This window comes from Aricia agestis, chromosome 19 (assembly GCF_905147365.1).
Source record: "Aricia agestis chromosome 19, ilAriAges1.1, whole genome shotgun sequence".
NCBI classification, from domain to species: Eukaryota; Metazoa; Arthropoda; class Insecta; order Lepidoptera; family Lycaenidae; genus Aricia; species Aricia agestis.
In genome coordinates, this window is record NC_056424.1 from 4,241,903 (window position 1) to 4,256,955 (window position 15,053).

General features: G+C 36.2%; 1 protein-coding gene across 2 annotated transcripts in view; it reads left to right on the plus strand.

Moving 5' to 3' along the window:
- Positions 1 to 15,053, plus strand: part of LOC121736504 (nucleolysin TIA-1) — a 163,180-nt gene that overhangs the window by 94,493 nt on the left and 53,634 nt on the right. The window lies entirely within an intron of this gene.

Here is a 15,053-nt window from a genome sequence, read left to right on the forward strand (position 1 = left end):
TCCTGAAAGAAAGGACGCTGACAATTTTATTGGGTGATTGCGTTATTTCTAGAAATACTGACCGCGGCTTAGCTCAAGGTGACCCGTTGTCCCCTATTTTGTTTAACATTGGAACTATTTATGTTTGTACCTGTATTATAATTAACAACGTATTGTTATCACAATACGCAGATGATTTTGTCTTATTTATTACAGTTAAAAATATATTAGAAGCAGAGCGTAAATTACAATCGGCATTAAATTTATTTAATAATTTTATCCAAAAAATAGGGCTAAATATATCGAGTCAGAAAAGTAAAATATGTATTTTTAAAAGTGGATATAAATCAGAATCAATAAAATTAAGTTTAAATAACAATTCGTTACAAGTAGTGGATAGTATTAAATATTTAGGAGTTCATTTAGACCGATCTCTAAAATGGACCAAACACTTAAACGAAATGAGAGAAAAATGTATGAAACATTTAAATGTTTTTAAGATTTTGGCTGGCTCAGGGTGGGGGGTTCATCCCAAGTTTTTGAGACGTCTTTACATTTCACTGATTCGCAGTAGAATGGATTACGCCAGCTTCCTTTACGATAATGCATCCGATACTAATTTAAGTAAACTGACTAAAATTCAAAATATGTGTTTGAGAACAATAGGTGGATTTCTTAGAAATACTGCGATCCATGTGATGGAATGTGAGCTTTCTCTCCCTCCGTTACATATCAGGAGACACTATCTAGCTGGAAAATTTTTATTAAAATTAAAATCTGTTTCTAATCATGACACTTTTTCCGTAGTTGATAAATTGTCCGATGTTTGCCAAAGTCCATTCTGGAGACGCAAGAAAAAGCCCTTATTGGTCCGCTTACACGACTCATATAAGACGATACCTATTGAATCTAGCAGTATTTTAGGAAGATTTTCACTCATTACATGGGTAAGCAATGTGAACCTATCTCATGTGGTAAAATTATACATTGAAAATGCCCCCGAACCCAAGAAAACATTATTAAAAAAGGATTTGAAAACAAAATGTAATAACTATATTGTAAATTATTTTTCACAGTTTCATAAAATATTTACAGACGGATCCAAATACCAAGATAAAGTGGGCGCAGCTTTTCTGGATCCACAATTAAATAAGACCGGTAGATTTAAAATTAATTCATATACATCTATTATGGGAGCAGAACTTATCGCTATTTACAATGCATTATTATATGTACAATCTATTAATGTTAAAAAATTTGTGATTTTTTGTGACTCCAAGAGTGCTCTTCAGCACGTATTAAAGTGTTCTTCTAATGATCGATGTACGCAGTTAGCTTATGATATCGTGGCATGTATTTTAAGTTTGATTAGGTCTGGCAAAGAGATTATATTACAGTGGATACCTGCTCATATCGGCATCATAGACAACGAAAGGGTAGATGGTTTAGCGAAAGAAGCAACCACGCAGGGCGATATAGTTGGGCGTCTTCCTGACTATACTAATATTTTAACTAACGTAAATTCTCAAGGATACCGGTTATGGAAAGAATATTTTGATGAACGGTCATTAGCAAAAGGAGTGTGGTATAGAACTATGCAAATGACTATACCAAAAAGACCTTGGTTCGATGATGCCGATATGAGCAGGCAAGATATTGTGCTGAGCCTCAGACTTCGTTCCGGACATCTTCCTTTGAATAGTTTCGCTTCATTGATGGGAAAAATCACATCACCAAATTGTTCAGAATGCGGCGTGGTGGAAGACGTGTACCATATTTTAATCGAATGTATTCGGAACGAAGTCGAGAGACGTAGAATTCTATACGAGTATAATATTGATGTACATCAGGTAGGAGTATGTAATAGTATTCTTTCTTTCCCAAAATCAAAAGAGGCTAGCATGTTATATAAATTAGTTAAGTTAGGCATTAAGTTTAGGACATAAATTATTATGTATGTTCCTATGAGGGTGACATGCTCGCAAAGCGAACAAACCCTCTTTAATAAATAAAGAAAAAAAAAAAAAAAAAAAGGACATTAATGTCCAAAAGCCACTCGGGGTCCCCCAGGGAGCCGCGCCTCGCCCTAATTATATTAACCTATATACACACCGTTCATAATATTATTCTACCTTATGACAACGATGCAAAGACTAAATTCGAAGTAAAATAAACGTACCCGGGTGTTTCATTTTTAATTTCATGTCACAAATAAATTAGGATTAGCGGAATTAAAATATTATTTTTTCTGAGTCGTGATTTAGTGTGCATTTTATTCCGTGTTAAACCTTAAATTTTGGATTTTCTTAAAGTTCTATAATTTTAATGATATACTAATTAAAGTTCGTTGGATATACACCTGCAGATGGTTTAACTGAGTATACCTACCAGAATATACATCTATACATGTAGATTATATCATCTATAACTGTAGTCTGTAGATTATATGCCTATACCCGTAGATTTTATACCTGTACCTGCAGATTATATACCTGTATCTGCAGAACTCGTAACGAACGACTCCGCAGCGCTAGTCGTTAATTTATCGACAACTGCAACAACTGTTAACTTGTTAACGATCACAGAGCGTTTCGTTAAAAATGGCTTAATCCAATAATTTCAAGACTTGCGCTAGTCTGGGTAAAGTCCATTCGGATTTTTAATTATATTTTTTACTAGATGACCCGGTGTGATGAATTAGGGGCTTGCAGATTGTTTTTATGTAAAATTATAAACTCGGTGGAGAAAATAATTACGTTGCACTTTTAGTAATTCATATCCGGAAGAGAACAATCATTTGACATTTCACATAAACAAAGGATCTTGTACCACAGACAATAACTAATTTTTTTTATTGAAGTCTACACTTCACATCCGGTGAAAATCTTATCAGTTCACTCCTAATCGAAACCTTTCTTGGACTAATACTTTAATGACTAAAATTAGACGATTCGGTTCAGCCGTTCTCTAGTTTAAGTAGGACTAACAAAACTAAAAATTCATTTTTATTTATATAGATATTTTACCCTTTCGGTAGAAATAAGCGTAGTTCTACAGTAAGGCCGTGGTTGTGGATACTGGATAAGTTGGTCCATTCGTACTAAATCATAGCTTGCAAACAGACCACAGTTGGAACAATGAGATTTATACGTTACCCGACAAACGCATTTTTTTCGCAACGTTATTTTAGTTTAGTTAATCGGTCTAACCGTTTCAAAGGAGGTAACGAATATAGCAACACAATTATTTTATAAAACTTGACTTGATTTCATTTTTGACTAAAGTAACCTTTGAAGACACATTTGAAAGGGCTTATCTCGCGAACTACTGGAGCAATTTTTATGTTATTTGGCACAGATAATAAGTAGACCACGTGAAGGATCATAGGCTATCGATTCTAATCATTTTTTCAGTGGTTATATATTTTATACCCGTGCGACGCCGGGGCGGGTCGCTAGTAAGTAATAAAGTAAGCTTACTTTAAAAAATAATCGTACAACATCTCGCATCCTTACTAATATTATAAATCCGAAAGTGTGTCTGTCTATCTGTCAGTCACGTCACATCTGAACAGATTTTGCTAAAAGTCCCGGGGAAAGAAAAATAATACTTTTTATCCCGGAAAAAATATTGTATGGTTCCCGCGCGATAAACGAATTTTGGCGCAACGGAGTTGCGGGCGTCATCTAGTTAAGGCCCAGTAGACCCTAAAATAAGCAGGTCGATGTCTGTCAGTACGAATATCGACGTTAAGGACATTAAAATAACATTCATATCAGCGCGCTTAGTACAGTGGCTGTTACGCGCTCGCCGCGTGCATTGTTAATAGAAAATAGGAGTAAAAACCTTTTGTTTTTAGTTTTACACAAATCAAATATATCAAATCGTTTACGTTAGGTTACGACACATATGCTACATTTTTTGTTTTTTCTAGAAAGTGTGTAATTTAGCCATAAAATGATTTAATTATGAAAAACGTTATAACAGTCATCTTGGAGATTTTTTTCTATCGAGCAGAATTTTTCAAATTGTGTACTGATATACCTTTCCGTATAGGAAATTTTTCAATTTTAAAACAGTACTTATTTTATACTTAAATGATGACATTTCCTTTACTAAAAACGTGTTTTAAAAAACCCATTTTACGTAGTTGCAACAACCACAGCGCCTTAAAATATAATGCTTTTAGACATAATGGTCCTATAAGGCCTCGTCTTACACAAAATCTGGTAAAGAAAAAATTCTTGCCATTATAAATTATGTACCCCAGCAATTGAATAAAAAATGTGTTAGCGCATTCTTTCCCGAATTCTTCGGTGGAAATGTTGGGGAGCCGGCAGTAAAACCTTCATAATACTACCCCGACTCCTGACCGTTATGTCTACGGTATTCCTTTCAACATCGACATCTTGCTCTTTTATGCGAGCCTAGTACCATTTTTGTGCAGAACCCATTTTTCAATTAAATAAGTTTATTAATTTGCTAAACTACAATAATGTTTTCAATGCGAAAGTGTGTCTGTTTGTCTTCCTCTTCATGCTTAAATTGCTGAACCAATTGAGATGAAATTTCGTATGGAAATAATTTGAAAGACGGTAAAGGACTATGGTAGTTTTCTTTTCAGGAGGAGAAAATGTACTGTTTCCACGCAATAAACGGAGTATTGCAGGCGTTGTGTTGTGTGAATGAAAGTATTTTTTTTTTAATTACTTAAATCTAGTTAGTTATTTAGTGATTCTATTGCTTTAATTGAAAAATGCCCAGAGCATGCCAAAGAAACATACATACCTTTCTTCTGGCACTGGATTAAAAAATTCTCAGCATAAACTATGAAAACAGTGATTGAAGTATACGAGTACTTTGTATCTATACAAAATATATTATAATGCTGAATCTGAATAGACCTCCTTCTTCTTTGTAAATCGTTTAAATGCACATTTTCTTATCATGATAAATCAATCAAACATTATTTACAACAAAATATACAATTAAGTTTAAACAACACGATCTTTACTTCAATACACGAATAATTACGGAACAGGCCGGCGGGAGTGTTGCGAATTAAAAATGGCCGCCGTGGGTATGGTTACCGCAACCGAACCGTTACCGAATGGCGGTTAATAATTTAATTAATTAAACTTGAAGAACTTTTAAATTTAATTTTCGAAGATGCAATGCGGCACTTTTCTTGCGTTTTAATAAAATTTTAGTAGTGGTTCGCCCCGTCTTCGAGTTAATGTACTTATTTATTTATTGTAATGCAAAGAGGTAATAAGTAAAAAAAATATAAACCGACTTCGTGAAACATAAAATTTTGAGAGAAAAAACAGATTATGTGACCCACGACATTATAACTTGGCTACATTTGTAAAAATCGGACCCTTATTTTAGCCGCTACGGGACCGCATGTAACATATTATATCCCACCAAAACATTAAATGTAAAAAGGAGCCAAGCAAAATATTGCATAGCCATGCAATATATCTATCGTAAAAAGTTTTCAGATCACATTCAAGCCAAGCCTTCAACTTATTTTGTAATTTAAATCAACATTAAGTGAATTTATCAATAGTTTTCTTTATTTTATTAGGGTAAGGCCGCCAGAATTGTCAAATAGTAACACAAAAGGTTTTGTGTTACCGTTACACAAAAGTGACACCATTTTTGGACAAAGGTGGTTTCATAATGGTGAAATAAATTACCTACAATTTTTATTTTTTTATTTCTGTTAGACGATTTAATACAAGATAAAATGTGTGTCTGGGTTGGTTGGTTGATACAGGTGTACAACATGTAAGTAACTCACAACTTGAAAACCATTACTAGGGCTCATCATTACGAATAACTTTTTGTATGGAAGTAACAGTGAAATAGCGAAAAAATAAATCAGTTGTTCCATACTTTTCAAGTGAAGTCAGTTGAAATAAAATACCTATTTTTTTTCACATTTTCAGTGTTGTTTTCATACAAAAGTCATTTGTGATGATGAGCCCGAGTAGAAGTTTTCAAGCTATGTGTTAATTTAGTTACACGTTGTATGGCCGTCCTAATAGTAGTAACTTTGATCATCCGTAACTATTAAACTATTTATCGAAATGTTATGTAATTTGGAGGTTAAGCTAGTTTTAATACTTGCTCCTAGTCACCGAAATTCTAAATCCCCAGCTTTGTTAACATCGAAGATAAAGGGGGAGTGAAAAAGCCGCGAACCGCTTCGAGAAAAGTATGGTACGGCCGTGCCTTTGCTAAAAAGCTTGGCTGGAGCACTGCCGTGCTCCCAGATACAAAGTCTTCCTTTCTTTTTGGCTCCATAGTTGGGTTGCACTCCGGGAGTGCTGGTAGAAGTGAAAACGAAACAGCAGGCTGAGGGGACTGGCATATATTTTCACTGTATGTTTTCGTGGTAGCGTCGTAGCTGCCCAACTTAGTTTTGTTTATATTAAGATTAAAACGAATCAGAAGAAAATATATTATGCTTAGCCAACTACTTGATTCCCACAACTCTGTTGCGCAAAAAAATATTAATTGCGTGGGAACCGTACCTTTTTTGGGGATGCAATACTTTTCATCCCCAAAAAATGTACGGTTCCTATTGTCCTTTCCCGGGACTCAAAGCATTTCCATGCTAAATTTCAGCAAAATCGGTTCTCTTTCTGAGTCTGCCTACCTACTCGTTAGTTCTGTTTACTCTGCAATCCGGGAATTGACAGTATGTTTAAAATTTTAAAATAATTATTAAATATAGATTTATTGATAAAAACTCTAAAACAATACAAATAACAAAGAAATAATTATTGATTTATTTTATTTTACATTGAAAAAAAAAATGGATTTATTAACTGTAAGTCACGTGATTCGAAACGCCAATCTGAAGCAGTGACGTCATCGTTCAGTGTCAAACAAAATTGACAGTTGTTAGGTTAAACACTTACTCACTTTTGCTCTGTCTACGCTTGTTTTGTTTCATGAACGATGACGTCACACATCACGTGACCATAATGCCGCGTTTTTGTGACATATTTTGAATTCAGTATTTAAAATAATTTTTAACTCATTCTAGGGCATAATAATGAGTAAAATATTAATTTACAGGTATTATTGTAAACAACTGAAGCGCTTAAAACTATTTTTAAAAAGTTGTCAACTCCCCTATTAACATTGAATTGACATGATCCGACCAAATGACGTAGGTCTGTCAACTGCCTAGGAATCAATTTCCTCGATGGTACATATAATTTACGTTGCTACGTCGTATCACGTTACGTCGCTACTCGCTATGCAAATCGCGTGCTCAGACCATAACCTTGTATAACGTAGAATAAACGGCGAAAGGCCGCATGCAAAAATCTTTTCATTTTGCCTATATGAAACACCTTTTGTTTTCATAATAATCGAGTGAAATATATAAAGCTATGCTATACTATATTATGTAGTCATGTGAATATTCCCGTTAGTGTGTGGTACGAGACAAGGAATGTAGCGACTTGGTAAATAATAAGAATATTTTTAACTAACTTATTTTGTGACGTTGTGCTTTTTCTTGGGATATGTGAAGAATGGTAAACTTCCTCTACTCTTTTCCCTTCCCTACCCTCTCCTATTTCCTTCCCTACCCTCCCCTATTCCCTTCCCTACCTTCCCCTATTAACCTATTCCCTCTTAAAAGGCCGGCAACGCACCTGCAGCTCTTCTGCAGACGGAAGTTGCTTTCCATCAGGTGACCTGTATGCTCGTTTGCATAAAAAAAAACCTTAGTGGCGGCCCTAGGGAGTGGCGAATTTATTTAAGATGAAAACCTCCTCTATCTTTTTAAAACGAAAAAGAACCAGTTTAATGCGCTAGATTTTTTACAAAAAGCCATTAAAAACTTTGGTTTTTCTATGTTTAATTCCATCTTAATATTAAAACTTAATAATAAAACTTATGGACTCGACGTTCGGACACCGGTGTCGGGACACATTGTATAATTGTAGGCGATTCTAATTTCTATGTACGTTTCTAAAGCCGTGCTAAGAAAATTCCGCTTCAGCCTATGCCTCACACACTCGGCGAATAAGCATTGACTAACGAACCGTCAGACGAGTGGTGTTATAATTTACATACAGACTCCCGTTTCCACATTATACAGGCGTAACGTGCCACTAAAAAGATAACATATACTTTTAAATGGTCATAGTAAGACATGATTTGTTTAGGTTCAGTTATAAGGCTCAATTTATACCGGCGCGGAATGGAATGGAAGTGATTTTTTGCAACGAAACTGTACAAATGAAGTAGTAAACTGTACTGTACTGTACTGTGGTATTTGTTCAAGCTTTTTTTTTTTGTTTTTTAATATATCAATTTTCATTTTTAATGTGTTAAAAGTTACTATGATAGGTCTAATTTTTTCTCCTCTTTTTCCTACTCTTCTTGCCGTTTCGATGATGTTCTCACTGTATTTTGTGTTGAGTATATTTCAAATTTAACTTTCAATTCTAATTCTTGATAGGACCTTTCACCTTCTTCTACTCCAAAGACTAAATTCCTTCGCCGAATGAATTTCTCCATGTTATTAAGTTTTTCTTTTTTTTTAATGTATTTATGGTTTTTAGGGTTCCGTACCCAAAGGGTAAAAACGGGACCCTTTTACTAAGACTTCGTTGTCTGTCCGTCTGTCTGTCTCCAGGCTGTATCTCAAGAACCGCTATAGCTAGACTTCTGAAATTTTCACAGGTTGTGTATATCTGTTGCTGCTATAACAACAAATACTGAAAACAAAATAAAATTAATATTAAAGGGGGTCTTCCATACAATAAACGTAATTTTTTCGGCCTTTTTCGTTCTATATCAATAATAGCAAGAGGTAGGCACTTGAATTTTTCACACATTCTTTTGTTATATGTGTTATGTGTACTATTAGATAAAAAAAAACACGGTTTTTTACTTTAACGTGGCGTCACCTTAAGGTGATCGCAGATTTATCAGCACGCACGCGCCGAACGCGCCGCATTTTAGAATTCGTAGTATAAAAATATGATGTGAAACCTCGCACATTCGTCCGCACCGTACGCACCGCATTTCGTGAACAGTGCGGTGCGTTCGACGCGTACGGCGCGTACGGTGCTGACAAATGTGCGATCGCCGATCAGCTTTAGAGCTGATACACATTGGACGTTTTGAAGAGCGGGTTAGGCACGCGCTTCAAAACGCCCAATGTGTACCAGCTCTTACTCGCGTCTCTCTCGTCAAAGATTTGTTACATTCGAATGTGTGAGTAAACACGGCTTTCGATATGTTTATTTATTTTGTTTGTTTTGTAAAAATATCGCTCAGTGTTATTTTTTCCTTCTACCGTATTGGTAATGGTTCAGTTAATAAAACCTTCTATTTGCTTAAGTACCAGGAAGTAAGAAGGCAGTGCATGTTGCGTAGTAATGTCTTAATTGAAACTTTTTTTTTATGTAATAAGGGGGCAAACGAGCAAACGGGTCACCTGATGGAAAGCAACTTCCGTCGCCCATGGACACTTGCAACATCAAAAGAGCTGCAGGTGCGTTGCCGGCCTTTTAAGAGGGAATAGGGAAGGGCTTAGGAAGGGAATAGGGAAGGGTAGGGAAGGGAATAGGGTAGGGGATTGGGCCTCCGGTAAACTCACTCACTCGGCGAAATACAGCGCAAGTGCTGTTTCACGCCGGTTTTCTGTGAGCCCGTGGTATTTCTCCGGTCGAGCCGGCCTATTCGTGCCGAAGCATGGCTCTACCACGTTATAAATTCCGTAGGTCTACGGAAAAGCTACCTATGCCGTATTTCAATGTTACCAGGAACATAAAAAATATGTGTGGCACTCAGGGACTGCCGCGGTATAGCTATTGCATAGCATTTTTAATCAACTTATGCAATCTTTCGCATACGTCTAGTCACACGCACACAAACACCGTGCCGAAATCTGGAAACGCCGCACTGCTGTCGGAGTGGAGGGTGTTAGGTATTTGTTACGGAATTGCTTGATTCGGTCGCCGCGCTCAAAACTCGCGATAAAATCTATTCAAGAGCTTAAAAATGATAATGCGCAAAGGTACATAAAAAAGACGGGTTGCACTCCGGGAGTGCCGGCAGAAGTGAAAACTTGATTATTAACGTTGTGCATTATTTTTCCCACAATAGTGCTCAACACGGCTAAGGAAGTTTTCACTTCAAAAATATGTTACTGCGCAATGCGCATATTCCTTTATCGAATACCTCTTGACTGAACTGAATTTCTCCGTAAATCGATGAATTTTATTATTTATTAACCGTATCTGTACCGATCAAACGTTTGACACGTTAAGCGGATTTACTCTAGTGTATACAGAAAGTTTCGTATCGAGTTAAAAGTGTATTTCCCTAAAAGATTTCGCTTCGGGGCTTACCATGATTTAGATTTCAACCGTTTGAGTATAAAGTAAATTCTGGAGAGGTTTCGTCAACCTCCTTGGCATTCCAGCTCGGCTGGTTTATTGATATACGAATATTTGATATTTAAGCGATATTTATACTGTATTACTATTATTTGTATTATTATTACTTTACTAGCTGTCCCGGTGAACTTTGTGTCACTTTAAAACCTTCCCTGGACTTCTACGAATATTTTAAGACTAAAATCAGCCCAATCCGTTTAGCCGTATTCGAGTTTTAACGCGACTAACACATTTGAAAATCCATTTTTATATATATAGATACGTTGACTAGTTGTCCCGGCAAACGTTGTTTTGCCGTATAAAGTATTTCGCCCATATTATTTTATTGAAGTGACATAAATAGGTTTGGCACCATCACTATTCACTATCCCGTCACACAAACAATGGCCGCCGTCAGTCTCGAGTTGTAATAATTTACTATTATTTATAAAATAAATGCACTTATCTATATAAAAAGTAGCCAATAGCCGATTCTCAGACCTACTATGGAATATGCATATAAAATTTGGTAAAAATCAGTAAAGCCGTTTCAGAGGAGTACGGTAACTAGCATTGTGACACAGGAATTTTATATATATTATATATATATATTGATATACGTATATTAAATAATATAGACTTGAGTGCTTAGTGCTTACGGCCGCAGAGGCATTTAAGGCTCAAAAGACGAGCCCCTCAAGACATGCTTTAACAGAGCTGTACTAACAAAATGGTCATAATATTATTGGATATGTTCTATACACGCCAAGAACAAAATTACATAAAAACAAAACAAAATTACACAATGTCTTAAGGACAAATCGCAGGACAATAGGAGTTTAAATAAATTCTTCTCTGATTGCGGCAGTCACATATCGCATTCAGTAGTTTCGCAAAAAAACGCAACAAAATTACTTAGACATTATGTCATTTGCCTATGAATGATTTTCTCTGATATTTTTTTTATCACAAAGATAAGGGATGCACAGTGCTAAGAGGATTCAGTTTCCAATTTTATTTGTGGTTCTCAAATCAATGATTTAAGAGGGCGACTATCCTCAAAAATCAAACATCGTCCTTCTCTCTTCACCCTTACGCCCCGTCTTTCGTAGACTACAACATTTTAAAAATCCGCTAGGTCGATCTCTCAATGATAGAATTTTATACAATGTGTTAAAATAATAACTTAGTTCAATGCACAGTTATGGCAATAAATGCAAAATTCGTGAAAATTAGTTGTTTTTTTTATGAAATAAGGGGGCAAACGAGCAAACGGGTCACCTGATGGAAAGCAACTTCCGTCGCCCATGGACACTCGCAGCATCAGAAGAGCTGCAGGTGCGTTGCCGGCCTTTTAAGAGGGAATAGGGTAATAGGGGAGTTAAGGGAAGGGAAGGGAATAGGGGAGGGTAGGGAAGGGAAGGGAATAGAGTAGGGGATTGGGCCTCCGGTAAACTCACTCACTCGGCGAAACACAGCGCAAGCGCTGTTTAACGCCGGTTTTCTGTGAGAACGTGGTATTTCTCCGGTCGAGCCGGCCCATTCGTGCCGAAGCATGGCACTCCCACGTATAAAATAATCTCGCACGTAAAAAATGCATCTTTGTGATTTTTTTCAATCGATAAAATTTTAAGATATCGTGTTTTTGCTCAGACCGAATTCTCGGAAACATAATGTAACTTATCTAATTTTAGAAAATAAAACACTTCGGTGCTTATTTTCAAGTATAAAAATTAATTATAAAATCGACACTTTAGGGTTAGTCGCCCCCTTAAGTCAACTGCATACTATAATTTGGCATAGCTACACTTTCTAACTAGTTAGTTAAATTTATTTTTCCAATTCCCGGGTCGAGTTCTATAATGCCGTTCGACTTATATAATGGCGTTTTATAGAATAGCTCACAATACTCTCCTGATTGGTTTCGAAAAGAATGGCTAAGTTTATTACTGTAGATCCGGCGAATATCCGGATTGAAATGTGTTACACAAAATTGTTTTTTCTTTGTTTACACAATTTGTTTTATTTTTATTCTGCTCTCGATATTTTATGGATATCAATTTTCCAAAAGGCTATGATGGTGCCAGTTAGGGTGGGTTACACCGACTTACTTTAACTATAACAAAATGTCAAGTGAACTGTCAAATCTCTAGTAAAAGTCAATAATGGACGCCATGTTTGACGATCACCTTAACCTTAACAATAACACTTCTGGTGCAACCCAACCCTAATGGTTTGTTTGATTTTCATTGACGGTTTTAACAGTTCTACTATCATCGAATCATCGAAATATAATGTGAATAAGCTTTGTCCACAGTCCACACTGTGCCTTTTTCTGTTCGTCAAGGGCATGCGTTATAGCGCAGTCAACAGCGAACATGAGGCGCCCGCGACGCATGCCCTCTGACCGTATCCAAAACATGAAAAATGACAATATTGGCGTTGCGTTCCTTGACGCATTCAATAATTATTGAATGCGCCAATATGAAAGTTGATGACGAAAATTGAAGATGAAAGTGCACAGTGTGGACATAGCTATTGAACAACATCTCCCACAGTGGAGTACTGTTACTGGAGTTATATTTGAGCGGTCAAATGACCACTCAAATATGGCTCCAATTCGACAAAAGCTTTTAGACGTTAGTGGACCTTTGTGTTTCACATTGAACAACGTAAATATCACCAAAAAAACACAAAAACGTATTTGTGTTTAAAAGTACCAGGGAAACATATGATTATAGGAGATTCTCTTTTATAACACAATTATAACAGCACAAAACCCCGAAGGCGACGTTAAGCTAAATTTCAATATGCAAATAAAAGCGAATTCAAGGAAATTTCAGCTTAATTTTACTCACAATAAAGGTGAAAATTGCACGTTCGTAACCAGCAATAATTGATGAAGCAAAAAACGGTTCTATTCCATTGTTTTAAAGAAGAAATTCTACTGAAGCAAAAATGCTTATAATACAGCGTTAAAAGTGGAGTGTTTATTGAAATTCAACTTTACATTTGGACTTTAAGTTACATTTTCGAATGTACAATATCCAGCGGTGAACAATTACAGTTTAAAAGCAAAGGCGACTTTAGTGTAATGCGTTAGGGTATAATTTTGCTTGCAACTGTTATGCTAGTAATGTTAGGTTTATTCGAAAGCAGGGAAGTATTTGTTTTTATTATTGTTCGGTATCTTCTCTGTAAATCCGAACGTTCCTGATTCTATACTCGACAGCTAAGTATTTAATTATGGTTAGCTATATAAGCCCCAAACCACAACTAGTCACAACATACTGACGTTTTTCAGTTGACAGTGCAACGTTGCGACTAGGGCATCGAGACCGGGTTTTTCCAAAACCCGGAAACCCGGGAAAACCCGGGTTTTGGGGATCATGAAAAAACCCGGGATCCCGAAAAGGACGGCCCCCGAAGGATTAGGATCCAATAAGGCCAGTTAGTACTTTGATTTCAATAAGATGTTTCGTGATAATATTATCTTGCGTGCTTCTCCAAATATGTCTGAAACTAGATAAATACTTCAAGTCCCGGAAAAATGTACGGTTTCCGCGCGATAAACGCGGTATTATTTATCTAGTTTCAGACATATTTGGAGAAGCACGCAAGATAATATCACGAAACATCTTATTGAAATCAAAGTACTAACTGGCCTTATTGGATCCTAATCCTTCGGGGACCGTCCTTTTCGGGATCAAATGTACCTCATTTCCGAGTTCCGACCCAACTCGAATCAGAAAAGGAGGCGACTGTTTTACGCTCCTATATAAATTACTAGAGATCGCCCAATGGTGGAAATTCGACCTTTTTAATTATCGTCTTCTTTTGGCTCCTCGTATAAAATATCAATTATTGACTATTTCAGATTTAATAAAAAAACAAAAATCCATTTTTGATTTGACAACAGACTTCAACCATAAACAAAGGAGTATAATAATTGGTATGTAGATGCTCGTCAGTCAAAACACGGTGGTATGCGAGTTGTAGTGTGTATAATGTTTTATTAAAAATCAAGTTTGAGATAAGCCCTTTTACATAATTTCCCCGTTTTTTCAACATTTTCCTCTATTCCTTCGCCCATATTAGTTTTAGCATGATAAAATATAGCCTCGGCTTTCTCGATAAATGGGCTATCTAACACTGAAAGAATTTTTCAAATCGGACCAGTAGTTCCTGAGATTAGCGCGTTCAAATAAGCCCTTTCAAAAAAATTTCCCCCGTTTTTCCACATTTTCCTCTATTTCTTTGCTTCTATTAGTCTTAGCATGATAAAATATAGCCTAGCCTTCCTCGATAAATGGGCTATCTAACACTGAAAGATTTTTTTAAAACGGACCAATAGTTCCTGAGATTAGCGCGTTCAAACAAACAAACAAACTCTTCCGCTTTATAATATTAGTATAGATATAGATATGGCGTCTATGCATAAAACCACCAATAGTTTGAAAGCCAAAATAGCTATCACGGAGTTTCATAATCCATGGACCGCTATCGCCCGCATACTTAAGTCCAACTTAACTCAAACTCAACCACTAACTTGCAAGTTGGTTTAACTTCGGACATAAGCTATATAAGTTGAACTTTGAAAAATAAGTTGTCATCGGGCCGGAGCAGGGTTGCCAGATTGCCAAACCTAACAGCCGG